We start from the raw sequence: 18,187 nt of genomic DNA, 5'->3' as shown, positions 1-18,187 counted from the left end.
GGCTAGGCTTACAAGTAAAACTATAAAATAATTTCAACACAAATTAATATTTAATGTCCACATTAATTTATTTGGTGAGTAGCCATGTAAAATGTATTGGTGAATTTTACATTTTCATTGATAGAAACCATTGCTGTGCAACATTACCAAATAATTAGGGGAATAAGTTGCTAAGTTTAGCAGAAAATGTGTATAAAATTCTCAACTTGTTTTTATGTGTCTCAGAATTATGCTGACGCAGGCTAAGCCGTAATGTTAAAAAGGATGCGAAAACGTTGAAATTATTCATAGTTGTTCTCAATTGTTCTAGTTTTCATGGCTTTGAACACTGTCCTTCAGATATTTCGCAGATCTCACATTCATAATTTTAATAAGGTTTAAAATTATGTAGGCCTACTGTAGGCCTAAAATAATAATAATTATGCACCCCTGTAGTGTTATATCTGACCTGTAGAGGACGCTATTGGTCTCAGAATAATAGACAGTTTTAAAACTTTCCAGTCCATGCATCTCCCACCCCAATCGTGTTAGAAAATGGTTAGATTATTGATTTATGTATAATATACACTTATAATAATAATAATAATACATGTATTTTATTTATTTAATTAGGCTACTTATTTTTATTTTTTAAATATTTATTTAATATTTAATAGTCTTTCCAAAGCAACATTATAGCACATTTTTGGTAAATATGGAAATACTGCTATAACATATATTTTTTTAACTATGTAAATTTTAAAAGTGTTTATGCAAAAATATAGCTAAATAGGCTTCATCTCTCGTCGCGTGCTTTCATTTTGTATGACAAATGCCAGGCAAAGCTTGTGTATACTGTTACATCAATATTGCTGAATTATTTAGCTGTTAGCGGCAGCCTACGCCTTCGCCATTCAGAAAAAGATTTTACTCAGGCCAGTGTGATTTACCCTTTAAATTATCATTAAAACATCTGTCTCCAGAACTGCTGCTGCAATGGCGATGACAGACGATCAATCTGATCCCCAGGGGGAATCATTTACGCATGCACTTATTTGTTTATAAAATGTTAATATGTACATGTGGGCTATGCGACTGTTATTTAGTGTGTTTTTACACCATGAGTAAAGCAAAAGTAACCGGGTTTGTGTTATTAATGCTGTAAGGGAGGGTTCTTGGATCTGTAGTGTGTGTGGCTGTATGTGTGTATCATTCCAGGGGCTGACAAGATGTATGTGCACTGCTGTAAGCATGGGGAAAGGCCTCTGTCTGATTAGCATTCAGTCCTTGCACAGACTGCATCAAGGAACTCTCACACTCTCCCCCCTCTTTCTGCATCATTCTCTTCAACCAGAACCCCTCAATACAAAACAAAAGGAACACCTTGTGTGATAAAGATATCAGCAACAGGTAATTTTTTTTTTAAGGTTTCATTTTATTTTCATTTTTACATTTCAAATAACTAAAGGAAAACTGTGCACGAAGGAATTGAGGATGTTTATCTGTGGAATATTTAAACTATTAAATAATCATTTATTTTGGTGTTTATGGGGTGAACGCACCTGTAGCATGACCTCAGAGATAGATTATTGATTGATCACATTTTAAAGTGTAATTTATTCCTGTCTGGCACATGATATAGTTTACAAATTATATGCACAATAAGCGTAAATATTCACATATTTTATACTGAAATCTTGTGCATTTTATATCCACTTTAATTTCTCCTCAGGCATAATCTTTGAAGCCGCATATGGATTTCACAAAATTATAAATAATTCTCATTATTAATCTCTCTTTGATTTAAAGGTGCTGTAAGCGATTTCTTAAATAAATAAATAAACGCTGTTGAAAGTGGATCAGACCAAGCACCAAAACACACTTGAGCCAATCAGCAGGAGGGGGCGTGTCTACTCATGATGGGGGAGGAGAGAGAGTGAGCAAGAGGAAGATTTGAAGAAAGATTGTAGAAAGAGAGATGGCTGAGAGACATTACAAAAGAGAAAAGGTCAGAGGAATATCACTGGAAAAATAATGTTTTTGATCAGGCAAGAGGTTTAGCGCCGTCGTGGTTGCGTTGTTTCTTCTCCATATGTAAGTAACATTGGTTTTACTATATTTCACAGAACCAAGATATGCTGTTGTAATGTTAGCTATAGTAACAGGACAGTTTTGTGTGTCTGGAGCTGGTGTGCTGCTGGCAACTATTAACAAACTCTTGCTAGTATAGCCTACTATTGTGTACTGTAGCCTATGTTCATTTTTTGTTCTTCCTTGTTCGTTCATCATCTTCACTAAGTTTTTCACGAAGCATTTTTTTCTCTTTGCTTTTGCAATGTGTTTGTGCATTTTGGGAGCAGAGCAATAAAGGGAGCAATTTGTTTCGGTTGATTTTAATATCAACAGTGTTTCTCAGTAAGTGCTTACTGCACCTTTAAAATGTCTGTATGACTATATAAACTACTTGTGTTGTGTTTGGTAATGTATTGCACTGACATTGTTTTTTGCCTCTGTGTCAGATGTATCATTGTTTAAGGCCATTTGAAGGCAGATAAAAGAAGACTATTCAAGTCTGATTAATGAGCCGGTGTGATGTATGTGACCTCCAAAGTCACTCCAGACGTCGGTCAGGTAAGCCCGGATCTGTTCCATACATCATCAACACCTTTCTAATCTGAGTCACAGTCACTCACAAAGGCAATCGCTCAAAGAGATGAGCTTGACCTTTCTGCTGGGGTCTCCAACTGCGACACTAAATGTAGAAAAGATACAAGACTTGAGAGTTTTCTAAATGTCATACCTCTCATTAGTTGAATTTGCCAGACTTGAGCAGGTTAATTTCACAAAGTGATGTCCATAATTACCAAGACTGATGTTTTGAGCTACTCACTAGTGGATGTGAACAAATAAGCACACAGCCCAGTAGAATCCATTAGCCACAACAATGCACAACTAATAGAGTTTTAGACAAAGCACTTGTGCCCATGAGATATGGTAAACATAATGACTCTATTGTGAATAGGAGGCATGTGGGTGTGTAGAGGGATGTTGTTTTGACTATAAGAAGCATTCATGGAAATAGATTTTAAAGTGCCCACTTTTTTGGATATTATCTTTCATGCAGTGTGTAATATAGCTGTTTGTGAATGTAAAAGGTCTGCAAAGTTTCAAAGATCAAAGTGCACGACAAATAAAGTTGTCACCTAAAAGAAAGAATCAATTCTGAGTTGCCTGAAACGAGTCGTCATAATTCCAGTCTTATATGACAACCTATATGGTCTTCATTGGCTGCCCTCGAAAGACCCTTAAACACTGCAGTTGTAGCTGAGGCTTGGAAGAGTTTGTTGGGAGATTTGTTGTGAGAAGATGCCGTTTTCTGTGCTGCGAATGCAAATGCATAGCCTGATACTCAGATTCTAGTCAGAATATGAGTCTGATACTGCTCCATTGGGCTGTGATTATGAGGCGTGTTTCAACCGAACCAGGAAAGAAAATGCCTCTGCACTTAATTGGATAGACCTTCAATCAATCAGAGCAATGGAGTAAGTGAGGTATGTTGAATGCCTTGATCACGGTTCTCTGTTCCTCTTTTAAAATTAATGCGCTGTCGAAATATCTTCTAGAACAGACGCGTTGGCGGAATCTACACATTGCAATTCTCCATCGGCAGCCATCTTTGTTGTAAACGAATTCAACCCAAGCGCTCTGTGGTGAGTTGGATGATTACGTTACTGTTGATCAGCTGTCCATCATTGTATAAAGCCCGCCCAGACAATTTGATTGATCCAGACAGCTCTGGTTCGAGTATAGTTGATCCACAACGGATCAAGTCCAGACCGAACTTCCCGACCTCAAATGTTGTGGGCGGGGCAAAGTTCGGCTGGCATCCAGGTTAGCAAATCCACTTCCAAAGAATGAGGATTCGGCCCAATTTGATTTGTTTAAAACCGACACCATTGTTACTGTTCATATCACTGTGCACGAGTGCTGAGGAAGGAGCTGCAATTCAGATATGGTAATGAGCGTTCTGTTTCCAACAGGCGCTGTAAGCAGCAGACCAATCACAACAGACCAGGCCATCTGACCAATTAGAGCAGAGTAAGCTCTTTGAAACGAGGTATGGAAGTTTGTTTCCGCCACAGAAGTAAAAAAATTTGCGGTAGAAAAAGAACAAAAGGAAATTGCGACTTTTTTTCTCAGAATTGTGTGATATAAAGTCAACCCAATTGCAATTTTATTACGCAATTTTGACTTTATAATATGCAATTGCGAGTATATCTCTCACAATTCTGACTTTATAACATGCAATTGCAAGTTTATACAGTATCTCACAATTCTGAGGAAAAAAGTATTTTATCGATTTAAGTCAATTATCTTTTAAAATGTTTTATTCTGTGGCGAAAACCAGCTCCCATAAAGAGTGGCTTAGAGAGAACAAATCCTTTATTGAAACGTTTCAGGCACTGTGAGAAAAGAGATGATTCGGCCATGTATATTAGGAGAACATTAAAGTGTTTTTTGACCTTTGATGCATATTGACCTTTGATGCATGTAAGCCTATATTGTAGGAGATATTCAAAACAAAATTAGGAACCTTTAAAATAGCATAATAGCAAAAAAGCCGAGTGTGAATTTTATTCTACTGGATGAACAAGTATTTTTATCTCTCTATGGTGTAAGCACGCCCAAGTATATGATAATTGGGCATCCAGAGCGACACGGTTATCTGCTGCTTGCTTCAAGAGAGCAAAGGCGGCCGAGACATCAACCTCTGTGGTTTGTTTATTCAGCAGCCCTGCCTCTATTCAGTTGTTTGAAAAGATAATCCACCCCCACATGCAGACCTTGTGCACCTGGCCTCTCTGTGGGTTGCCAGGTACTATTTGTGTTTTCGACAAATCCTTCATTTAAAGGGTAAGAGGCTTGCTGATACTGATAGCCAGCTAAACTGAGTGAAAGTATTTTTCAAAAATAAGCTTTCATGTCATACCTTATGAAATGGTTAGAGAAACATTGTCTACCGTATTGACATATTTCCTATTGACATTTTTTTTATTTTGAGACATTTTCCCTGTACAGGGAAACACTGTAAATTTCACATTTGCATATGGGCTAGTTTGGTCAACTTTTTGATGTACAGTAGCATATAAATGACTCTAAGCTGACAGTCATGGATTAAAGCTGCAAAACACCTATTTTGATTTCATGGAGACATCAGTAACATGTGTCAGTTCTGGGAAGTAATTGTATGCAGAATTTTAAGGAAAGACTGTGACTGTGAGTGGAATGAAAAGAGCAACATATTTTCTTTATTATTATTTTTCAGTCACATGACTTGTTGACATGAGATTTTCAACGCACATCTAAGAATTTATTTGGCAAATGTTTTTCAGTAATGGTTTATGTGCATGTCTTCTTACTAAATCATACAAAAAAAATCAACTTCAAGCAATCATATAAATAATGTATGTTCATTTTTGAATTTTAACATTTTGTTCATATCCTGCATTTTTTTTGTCACATCACAAAATTAATATAAAAATAGATTAATAAAAACCCAACTAAGCAAGTAATCTACTCCGCTTATGTGTTTGAAATCATATTGAATTGATCTATGAAGAAAGTGGAATGACTAAACGCTCCAAGGTCCCACACTGCAGTGAATCTCAGCTCCATGTTCTCACTCATGCAGTATATCACTAGTTTTTATTGCTGGTTTTATTGGCGGATCCTCCAGAGCAGATGAGAGCTTCGACAAAGCGTTTACTGCTAGTCCCAATCTAATTTATACCTCATGGTGGACTGGGGGGTCTTTCTCTAGTCTTTTTTAGACTTTAATGATGATCTGTTCCAGAGCTTACTGAAGACTGGCGCAGTTTGATTAATGTAAAGTTAAAAATTAATGTTGACAAAAACGTCCATCCACACTCGAGCTACCAAATACCAACTACACATCCCAGCAGCCCCGTGTTTACTCAGAGAGGACATGTGATGCCATCAACAGCCAATCACTGGTTTTCCAAGGCATGGCTAATGGAAGTTGTGATCAGCATCTGAGGTTTCACTTTTATTGAGAGTGACTGATTTGTACGTCCCAAAAAAAAATCGTATTCAAGTTAAATGCAAGCCATGCTTTGCAGAATATACTGCATTCGGTCAATCCCCGGCCCATCATTCCTAAGTGATGGACAAGGAACGTTGTTTCCGAGCCAGAAGAGTACTTAAGCATAAATATAAGCACAATGAGTCTGCATTATACAGACCCCGTCTGAGTGTTTTCTCTAAGTAGCTGTCTCAAAAATTAAATGTTTGCATCAAGTATAATAATTCTGTGGTGCTGCTGGGAAAATCCGGCTTTACCATATAGTCTTTGAATGAATATTGGGTTTTTATCGAGTCATTATACTTATATGTGAACATTTTACTTGTACGTTAAGCACTTGCACAATATATGCACATCGGTATCTGGCAATATTCATTTAGTATTTAATATTGGATATATATTTGTGTATGCTCATTTTTCCTACTTTTACATTTAAATAAATTACTTTTGCCATCAGCTAACATTTACCTAAAGTTAATCTTAAAAACTCTAATAATTTAATAATACTGTTACTGGTAACATTTTAGATTAGGGAACACTATTCACAATTAACTTGCTTGTTAGCATGAATATTACTAGCATATTGGCTGTTTATTAGTACTTATAAAGTACATATTAATGCCTTATTCTGCATGGTCATATCCCGTAATCCTTCCCCATACCTAAACATAACCACTACAACAATATCTTACTGACTAGTATGCAGTTAATTAGGAGTTTATTGAGGGAAAACTCCTAGTGAATATGTGTTCCCTAATCTAAAGTGTTACGCTGTTATCTCAAAATGAATATCTATTTTATTAATGTTGTGATGTCTTCAATCCAATACCATTTTAAATTGTTATAGGCCATGTTCTCATTAGTTAACATAATGCATTAACTAACAATGTGCAAGTTACAGTATTTTTTCATCTTTGTTAACGTTAGTTAACTGTTTATTGTTAGTTCATGCTAGCTCAGGTCTATTAAATAGCATTAACAAATACTTTTTATTTCAATGATGTGTTAGAAAATGTTAAGATTAATAAGTGATTGATGCAGCCTAGTTTTCATTGTTAGCTCATCTGAGCTAATGTAATACTAATGTTAACAATCGTAACCTTATGAAGTGTTAAAAAAAATTGATACTGATGTTTGACTTTAGAAATGCGTTTGTCTTTCACTCGAAGTGAAGACTGCAGACAACTCTCATCTTGCCAAAGATGTCTCAAGAGGCATCTCAACCTGCGAGGTTCCTGTCTTCCTCACATGGATGGAGAAACAGTTCCTTTCCACCCAACCAGAAACAGGCTTTGGCTTAGAAACATGTTTTAACAATCATGCGATTGACCTGACAGCATAGGGCACGTTTTCCCACCCGCAAAAGGTCCCTTGTTTTGATTCATTTCAGGGTAAAGGGCAATGATGATGATGATGAAGATGATGATGATTGCAGATGAGGAGTGGGCAAAGGGGGTATGATTTAAATCTGGCCATGGGCTGTGCCCAATGCTTGACCCTAATCCTCTTGCAAGCAGAATTATGTTGTGTGGGATTAGTGAGATTTTCCCTTTCCTGTGTGGGACATCCACTCTTTATAATGACGACAGCAGCAGGTCAAACCAACTGGGTCTGCCGACAGGGACTGGACCAGAGGGCTGGGCAGGGGGAGGAACACATGGAGGAAGCATTTGAATCACACTGCACTTGCTGGAGCTCCATATTAGATCAGGCAGAAAGTCTCTCCTCCTGCACCATATAAATGCTGCATGAATGTATTCATCAGCAGGTTCAAAATCTATTATTAGGCTTGTGCAGAAACACAGGAGTAGAACATTGTTTATCCATATGAGCATTATTCAGAGTTGAGGCGGAGTAACTAACTAACATTAACAACAGTCTGTACGTTTTTCTATTGTGTGATAGTTGCTGTTTTAAATAGTGTAGCTTTTTTTCAGTAACAGCAAGCTATTTTTTTCCAATAAACGGGAAAAGATATGCTGTTTTTGTCATATTTCATTGGACTTGCACCAAGCTCATATTTCCAATGAATGGAAGTAGGCTGTGTCACATTTAATTGTCATATTGCTTTGCACCTTGCAGCATATAAGGTTTATTTGAATAATTCATTTAAATGAACCGTTTAAAAAAATGTTTCCTTGATTTAATTTGTCGTCTTTTTTTATATTTTTTGCAATAATTACAAAATAATATTTAGTTAAATTTTGGTATTTATATTAGTTAAATACCTACTATATGTTTCATATATGTGACCCTGGACCACAAAACCAGTCATAAGTCACACGGGTTTATTTGTGGCAATAGCCAACAATACATCGCATGGGTCAAAATTATCGATTTTTCTTTTATGCCAAAAATCATTAGGATATTAAGTAAAGATCATGATTCATGAAAATATTTTGTAAATTTCCTACCTTAAATATCAAAAATGTATTTTTGTGAGTGGATGCAGCACAATTGCCAACAGAAATGGACAACTAGTCCAAAAAGTCATATCTCGGCCAAATATTGTCCTAAGCTTATTTAGTCCGCTTTCAGATAAATAAAAAAAACTAAATTAAAGAAAATATACCCATAAGACTGGCTTTGTGGTCCAGGGTCACATATATAAATATAATTTAAATTATAATTATATAAAATATATTGAATTACTGAATATATATCTATTTTTAAAAAATGTTATGTAATTTATTATTTTATTCGTGTGATACAAAGCTAAGTTCTGGTTCAAATATATTAAAATAGAAAATAGTACATTTAAATTTATAAACATATTTTACAATATTTTCTACTGTATTTTTGATCAAATTAATGCAGCCTTGGTGAGCATATGAGACTTCTTTCAACAACATAAAACTTCTTAATGATTCCATTTCCGACACAATACGTGCAGGGAACACAATAAAAATCAGAATGTCACATATTTTTTTAATCCAGTCACATATGTCTGTCAACACTAATGAATCATAATAAATCATGTTTAAATGCGTCTACATCCAGTGCAAGTCAGGTCAAGCAGAAAGCCTGGAGTTGGTGAAACAACAGTGTTTACGACATCTGCTTTATTCACATGTGAGTTGTGGGAGGTTTTTTCACCAGGCTTTAGGCAATTCTTTGTTCTTAAGTACAGACTTTGCAGCACTTCCATATGGCAAACCCTGAAGCACTTTGGCACACACACACACACACCTTGCCAGGTGAGAGCACTGCAGTTGGTAAACAATATGTGAAGAATAGTGATGCATTTCCCTTTCATGGGATAAATGGATGGATGGATAGATAGATAGATGGATGGATGGATGGATGGATGGATGGATGGATGGATGGATGGATGGATGGATGGATGGATGGATGGATGGATGGATGTATAGATAGATGGATGGATGGATGGATGGATGGATGGATGGATGGATGGATGGATGGATAGATAGAAAGACAGATACTGGATGGATGGATGGATAGATAGATAGATAGATAGATAGATAGATAGATAGATAGATAGATAGATAGATAGATAGATAGATAGATAGATAGATAGATAGATAGATAGATAGATAGATAGATAGACAGATACTGGATGGATGGATGGATGGATGGATGGATGGATGGATGGATGGATGGATAGACAGACAGATACTGGATGGATGGATGGATGGATGGATGGATGGATGGATGGATGGATGGATGGATGGATGGATGGATAGACAGACAGATACTGGATGGATGGATGGATGGATAGATAGATAGATACTGGATGGATGGATGGAGGGATGGATGGATGGATAGATCAATATGCATTTTAATCACAGTCCACTGAAGCAAACCCATCCATCATTAATAAAGACCCCCCCACACACACACACACACACACACACATCAGCAGCTCTCCATCTGCCAAGCTCAATTCCTCCTCCCTGATGTGCATTCATGTTTTCTCTACAATATCTCTCCCTGCATCTCTCTCTCTCACCCTCTCTCTCTCTCTCTGCTCCCTCACGCCAGCTCTGGCACATGTGGGAGTGAGCGAGGAGCAGAGGTAGGGATGGACTCCACCATTGTGGGTTGCTTGGGCGTGTTCTGGGAGCTCCTCCTATAATGAACGGATCGGGAGGAGGGAAGGAGACGAGAGTGTGTGTGTATGTGTGTGAGAGCGCTCGCATCCTAATCTTCCTGTTCAGCATCTCTGCTGGCTGTCTGGATGATCCCTCTCTCTCTCATGTTTGAACACAGGCCGTCATTACCGGATACACAGCTTTTGGGATTTCAAATTTTCACATTTTTAAAAATAGAGGGACTATTTTGATGCATAGTCAGCATAATTCAACGGTAAGAAAGTTGATTTGTTTCTTTGTGTATTTTGTACTAGATATATATAGTGACATTGTGTGTCAAATGTGTTTTTCTGTTTTGTTTTGTTTTGCCATGAAAGTCCACACTTGAGAATGCAGTGGGGGACTGCAGTAAAAGTTTATGAAATATTAAAGGGAAGAACCATGTTTGAAGCTCACAGAGGCATGAAAACTAAGAAAACTCAGCTAAAGGGAGTTTTTCTTTAAATTCAACTGTAGCCGAAGACATTAAAGAAAGCGTTTGGGTGATGCTTCCATTTATAGAATGAATCAATAAGAGTCTGGTTGCTGCCTAGTAGATTTTGGAAGCAGTTACGTAATCGATACACAGTGAAAATATTTCTCCCGCAGAGACTAAGTGATGCAATCATTTAATATGATAAAGTGCACAATCGGCGCCACTTTCGGAAAGAAGAGCGGTCATCAATCGTGGAGAGAAGTTGTGCTGGAAGCATTACAAAACTTGCTTTTTCAGATTACTGATCCTCGCAGAAAATAGATATGCTGGCCTTCTCTTTATGAAAAGCATCATTAAGTTCATGAAAATGAGATGTGCAATGATGCAAGCGTGTGAACTGATTAAATTATACAATTGATGTTTTGATGTATCACTTTTTCAGCGCACTCCACCTTGTGTGTGTGTATTTGTGCTCAGAAATGTGGGGGCGAATGCAAGTTGTGTGTTAATGGTGTGTATTTATAAATTGTGTGTGTGCTAGTTGTGTACTGAAGGGTGGGGGATCTCCTTGCGATGGATAAAAACATATGCATTATTTATATCCTCTAAATGTCTCACGGGCACCAGAAGCACCATTATAGCCTTTCTCAGATACAAAAACTGCTCATTAAACGCTCATGATGAAGCTAGTTATGTAGTAAATAGTACTGTATGCTACATATAAATGCAGGTGAACTTTAGAAAACATCGTTTCCAACTCCCCCCTTCTAGATTTCTTTGGATCTTTAGCTGTCTTCTGTGGCTTTCAAACTGCTCCTCCGTGGATTTCTGGTGATCAAAGGCAGAAAACATGTTATAAAAATATGACTTATTAGAGGCACCTCTCGGCGAGGGAATGCAGGCTGAAAACAAAATCTTGGAAACTGCTTTGAGTTAGCAGAAGCGCTACATCAAATTTGGACCCATTCTTGCATCCTAGTGTAAGATGTTCCACTGCCAGAAACGAGACTAGCTCCCTAGAAGAGATGGCGTATACTCAGACTTTTCAAAATAGCACACAATTCCCAAATGGAATGTCTTTCATTCCTAAAAAGAAAGAAAAAAACTTGCTTTTTAATTAATATCTTGTAGTCTGAATTTAGTTTCAACATTGTACCATGTTTAAATCCATATACGTACATGTTTAATATATATATATCATTTGTAACTAATCTACATGGACGGAATTGAATGTGAGCATGTGCAAAGAGTGGAACTCGTTAAAAGACTTCTGTTTTTTTCAATAGCGTTGGCAGTTAATGTAATGCCAATTTTGCAGTCCTACAGTTGGCTTGTGCGAGAGAAGCTTTTTTCTGGACGGTAAATCTCAAGAGGAAGCAAAAAAAAAAAAATGGAGCAGAATGTCTCTGAAAACCATGCTTTACTGCAAAAAGAGCTCCTTTTTTTTCTCCCGCTCTTCCTCACTTTTGTTTGAACCAGCTTCCTGAAACCATGAGGATCAACCTACGACTCTTTTATATCTGTTGATCTCCAAAAGGTGTCGACATCAACACAATGAAGCACAAATGCGTCTCGTTAACAAAAGCTCACTTTCCTTGTCGGTGAGGAGCTTTCTATGACCAACAGATGGAATTAAAAAATAAATAAAACATATATGCTATAATAGTCAGGCGTGAAAGAAAATGTTGCTGAAGTGAGGAAGTGCATGGATGTCTGCAGACTCTTTAATATTTTACTAGAGCTCTGCTCACAGCAGGGTTCTCCCTAATAGATCAACATGGCGGCTTTTCACCCTGAGCCTCTGTGATTTATTCCCTTTGTGCTGCTTTTTAATTGAATAACTATGCATTTGAACTGACATTTTTATGCCCATTGATAAACTCTGGTTTTAACTATGAAAATCCATTTGGAGGGGTTGAGCCTCTATGTTTTATTTTAGGCATGTGTTGTGGTGTACATATGATTGAGTAGTGCATGATTTTAAAGGTAATGTGTGTTTAAGTCAATATGAATCAAATTGTATTGTGTATTCCTGGTCTTACTGTGAATGATTCATCGCTGTTTGCTTGTCGTTGTCATTTTTGAATCAAAATGTGATTTTTCTGAAACAACTTTCCTTTTCTGCTGACATCACTGAGCTCTGTCTGACTCTATTGTCGTACATAAAATACTAAAAATAAATAAAAAAATTAAATATCACATTTAACTCATGCATTTTGAAAGCTCTCTTATTCTTGTTTAATATAGGCTACTAATACTATACAACATACCCTCATGGTAATTCAAAAGTATTTTACCTTTTGGAGATGAATTTGTATGATCTCATTTGTATGGTTTTGTACGATTTTCTTATGCTCCACTGAGAGTTATATTTAAGCTTAGTTATTTTCTTCTAAAAATTCAAATGAATTCGCCATCAATTCGCCAAAGCATAAAGTTATGTTTTCTCGTAAGTTCAGGTTGGACTATAAGTAAGCTATTTTGAAGTCTCCAAAAAGTTAAATAAAAAAAAAAAAACGGTGGTGTTTTCAAAATATTGCTTTATTTGTTTGAGAAGCCACACATGGCAACAGGCTCCACCAATAGCATGAATGTGGGGCGGGGCCAGTTGTTTGTTTGACCAATGAAAGATAGAGAGTCTTGCAATGGTGCAGGGATGATGTCAAAACCCGGGAGACTAATTCGCCTGTGGTACCCTCAATATTTCTGTGGGTTTTAATAATGGGTTTCTAATTTATGAGTAACATAAGGTCTATGGTAAACACAAGTTGAAGATACTTTAGTTCTACAACATAAATAAACACACACTGACACACCAAATGATGTTCTTATCGAGTTACTTATTAGAAACATGTTTGTTTATTAATCTTCAGCTTTTCTATATGGGTGTGTGTAATTTATGATGTAGAACAAAACATCCAAATATCATCAACTTATGTTTACCACAGACCTTATTTTACTTAAAAATTGAAAAACCCCATCGGAAAATCTCAAGGAAACAAACTGAATTCGTTTTCCGGGTTTTGATGTCAGCCGTGCACTGCATTTGATGAAACTGGTGGGACCTAAATAATTCGTTTTATCGTGTGTCTAATATTAATTGAAATGTAAAAATTATGAAATTATTTCATAAAAGCTATACTCGCCAATCTGTTCAGTCATATGTTAGATGCCCATGTCATTTCTAAGGCAATGCTAATTTTGGGTTCCAAGTGGAGCTGATTCACTGATTGTTCTTTAAAGGGATTTTGGAAATAGGCTCATTTTACAACTCCCCCAGAGTTAAACAGTTGAGTTTTACCGTTTTCGAGTCCATTCAGCCGAACTCCGGGTCTGACGGTACCACTTTTAGCATAGCTTAGCATAGATCATTGATTCTGATGAGTCCAGTAGCATTTCTTTCAAAACGACCAACGAGTTTCAATATTTTTCCTTTTTAAAACTTGACTCTTCTGTAGTTAAACCGTGTACTAAGATCGACGGAAAATGAAAAGTTGCGATTTTCCAAGCCTATATGGCTAGGAACTACTCTCATTCCGGCGTAAGAATCAAGGAACTGTGCGGCCGTACCATGGGTGCAGCAGGCGTAATGATATGACGAAGCACCTGAAAATAGTCGCCAGCTCGGTAACTTCCAACATGACCGGGACTAAGTTTGTGTAGTTTTTAGGCGGCAAATTAGGTTTCCTGTGCGATTAGCCATGGTTCTGTGCGTAATAAATACGGTCCGGGATCAGCACCAAAGTAAATGTCATCTAAATCGTCTCTCACAAATGTCTCCATGCTACAAGGCACGCTCCCTGTGCAAGCAGGTTGTCACGTTGGTTTGTTGACAGCAAGTGCTTCGTCATATCATTACGCCTGCTGCACCGCACCCATGGTACGGCCGCACAGTTCCTTGATTCTTACGCCGGAATGAGAGTAGTTCCTAGCCATATCAGCTTGGAAAATCGCAACTTTTCATTTTCCGTCGATCTTAGTACACGGTTTAACTACAGAAGAGTCAAGTTTTAAATAGGAAAAATATTGAAACTCGTTGGTAATTTTGAAAGAAATGCTACTGGACCCATCAGAATCAATGATCTATGCTAAGCTATGCTAAAAGTGGTACCGTCAGACCCGGAGTTCGGCTGAATGGATTTGAAAACGGTAAAACTCAACTGTTTAACTCTGGGGGAGTTGTAAAATAAGCCCATTTCCAAAAAAAGTGGAGTATCCCTTTAAGTTAAAATATTATATAGCTGTAATAAGAGTTGATAAATTATCTCATGTTAACTATAGACTCGCTCTCATTCTCCTACCTTTTAAATATAATTTAGGCCTGGCAAAGGGTATCATTTGGTTAATGGATGCGAGGACATTTTGTGACCCCCTTCATGCCATGGAAATCAATAAGACTTTGCTTGTTCCTAATGGTACCACTAATAGAGACCTCTGGCTTCTATAGAGTTATGATGCTAGTCGTGATATACAGCGTGGGATCCACACCTGCTTATCTGCACTAAATCTCCTTGAAAAAATTAATCTAGACTTAACACTAGTTGTTGCAGTTAACACGTGCTATGCTACAAATGGAGTCTTGTTATTGCTATTGGAGATCTTGATAACCCTTCACACAGCATGTTTTATGTGTGCGCTGCTGAGCTGCAAGGCACGGGAATCGATCAATAACTTTAAATTTGTAATAGTAATGTGTGCATCTCCAAGCTCAAACAGAGGTGGGTGAGACGCGCGTCTCCTCTTCAGCTTAATGGACCTCTCGGATTGTATTTATCCCTCCCGATCTGTCTATGCGCGTATGTGTGATAGTATTAAAAGCGTGTTATCGAATGTGTGGCTACCACAAGATTAAAGATGGAGAATATTGTAGATCTCGAAATGCATGTGAATGGAATTCATTTTTTTATTGTAAGGTATTAGATTTAACCCTTTGATGCATCACACCTCTTAGAGATCTTACAGGATGTGATGTTTCATCCAAACCAGATAATATAACCTATAATTCTACAAGACTGTCCTCTTTATTTAAAGTAGTGTATAATATAAATATATAATATGTGTTTTCTTCTTATTTATGATTTGTTTTTTATATCATATATTATTTTTTATAATTTTGGGGGAAATTCTATTTACTATATATAAGTAAAAATATATTTTCTTTGATTTAGTAATTCATGCTCATACATATATATAATATATATATAGCATACCGGTTACACTTTATTTTAAGGTGATGTATTACATTGTACTCACATAAGTACTGAATAATATTCATTAACTAGATGTTCTTAATGTAGAGTTACGGTTAGGGTATGGTTTGGTTTAGGGTTAGTTACTTGTAATTATGCATATTTTAGTGTTATTACTATAGTAAGTACTAATGTAGTAACGTGTAACTACGTCACCTTAAAATACAGTGTTACCAATGTCATTTATTCTCATGACTTAATAAAAAATTTTTTTAAATGCATCTTAATATAGAAAAATCCCAGTCAAGCATCTAAATTTGATTCTCCAGATGTCTGAAATGCCTTTACTGTAATTAATTGACAAATATTTAAATGATCCCTCATATATCCAGTGAAAACATCAGATTGACTCTTTCATGAATATTGCATACAGCGCAGTATAATAATTCTGAATTGTGTAAATATGTTTTTATGCAGCTCATTGTTTTTTGTGCATTACAGCGCATGATTAAAGGGAGAGAAACTGCACACGGGAGCAGGAAAATAGGTGCATACGTGAACTCAGAAAGCAACGGTTATGTAACACCCAGCTGGCTGTTTCATCGGGGAGAGCTGGAGAGGGGAATGCTGGGTGGGGTTGTGTGAAAACACACATCAACACACACACTGTGCTGCTGTTAACCAGGATGCAAGCTTCTCACCAAAGCTATGGGTGACATAAATTATTCAAAATCATTATAAATTATTATAAATCTCTCATTTTTATATCATAATAATATATTTTTTTTACGATTTTATACATTTTTAAGACAGGTTTTAATACATACAATAAAACATATACATTTAAAACAAAAACAAAAGAATAACAATGAAATAATATACGTTTTTCCAGTTTTCACCTATTTTGAATAATGTGCGTCCATAATGTGATGCATTTCTGAGTGAAACTGGGTATTCAACAAGAAAAACTGATGTTGTCCATTGGGAATTGATTGCATTATGAAAAGTGGGTGTTGGAAAGTCGCTACAGAGGATGAACAAGTAATTACATTTCGATGAAGGATTAACAAGCTAAACAATATTTTCCTTTACAGTAAAGACTGATGAATCCTTACAGTAAGATCAGAAATGTGCATGAAGAACGGAAATTGCATTTAATTTTGATTTCATATTGATCTCGTTAGCAAAGATTTCATCCAAAGCTGCGAATCTAAAGGTGCAGTGAGCGAATTCTGAGAAACGCTGTTCAAAAGGGATTGAACACTTATATACATATACACTCATGGTGTGGGTGCATAGCGTGTTTGTGAAATTGGGGGCGGAGCTAACAGGATAGGGGTGTGATCCTTTTTGGTAGGGGCGTGTTTCTTTTGCTGGTTTCAAATATCAACAGCTTACTGCGCCTTTAACTTATTCGCAAAATTGGAATATCGCATAAAACATTCGTTAATAAAGCAGCGTTTCCATCCCACGTGTTCAAGAGAACAAAACCGTCACTTCCTGCAAAGCATATCTGTAATAAAACTGACGTTTTTGCGTTCAGGGAAGCCACTTTGGGTCTTTTTTCGTACATCATAAATGACTTGCGTCTCATATGCACAGACGAAACGCAATGTTATTCTGAGATTGGCTCGGGCATTTTAGAATGGTCAAATCAACATGTGAGCTGCTGTGCAATGAAACTGATCCGCTGGTTAGTTCAGTCATCTAATTACATCCACTTTTGAGGCAAAGTCAAGTGAGTTTTTTGTTGTGCATTGATGAATTTAGTGGCTCATGAAACCAGTCAGTTAAACAAAACAAAACAAACAGGAATTGCTTTGTTTCACAGAGGCAGACTGTCATTTCCTCATCTAAGTGAGCAAAGAAAGTCTCCATGCCATACGTTATCAATGATGAGATGTCTACAGCAATAATACAATGCAATGAGACAACAGAGAGACACGAAACAGATAAATCCATGTCATCTATGCACTCCAGCTCCGAGAGACAGAGAGTAATCTAAAGCCCGTGCCCAGTGGACAGAATAAAATTTCCGCAGTATTAAGCAGGATTAAATTGCAGCTCTCATCTGTCATGACGACAACTGATCTCACAAACTGATTCTCTCTGTTATTTCCCCTCAAACACATCTCGCAGATAAAGTTCAGTGATAATACAGATCATTTACTGACTTGTGGACATTCGGGATGAATGCTCTGGTCTTCTTTCAATGGCCTTAACCATTACAGACAGATCTTATCGTTTTAAAGGGATAGTTCAACCAAAATGAACCTGAACCAATCCAAATAAACCAGTCCAATCAAGCCAAACCAGTTTGAGGTTATATTCTGTATTCTGAATCTCTTTTTTTCTTGCAATGAATAGGTACTTTAAAGCACCATAAAAG

General features: G+C 36.8%; 1 protein-coding gene across 3 annotated transcripts in view; it reads left to right on the top strand.

The window, feature by feature from the left end:
• Nucleotides 1-2,531: 2,531 nt before the first annotated feature.
• The window catches only part of sv2bb (synaptic vesicle glycoprotein 2Bb), a 35,822-nt gene continuing 20,166 nt past the window's right edge, over nucleotides 2,532-18,187 (top strand). The window contains exon 1 of one of the 3 annotated variants that reach the window (XM_079603660.1): nucleotides 2,532-2,610. The gene's annotated coding sequence lies outside the window, so the exon portion shown is untranslated. Of the gene's footprint in view, nucleotides 2,611-10,097; nucleotides 10,409-18,187 lie in introns of those variants that run through there. The other 2 variants (XM_079603658.1, XM_079603659.1) reach the window with 2 other exon arrangements.

This window comes from Phoxinus phoxinus (genome assembly GCF_949152265.1).
Source record: "Phoxinus phoxinus genome assembly, chromosome: 25".
Taxonomy (NCBI): domain Eukaryota; kingdom Metazoa; phylum Chordata; class Actinopteri; order Cypriniformes; family Leuciscidae; genus Phoxinus; species Phoxinus phoxinus.
The sequence above is the reverse complement of the archived record's forward strand: the minus strand, read 5'-3'. Positions and strand labels throughout refer to the sequence as shown.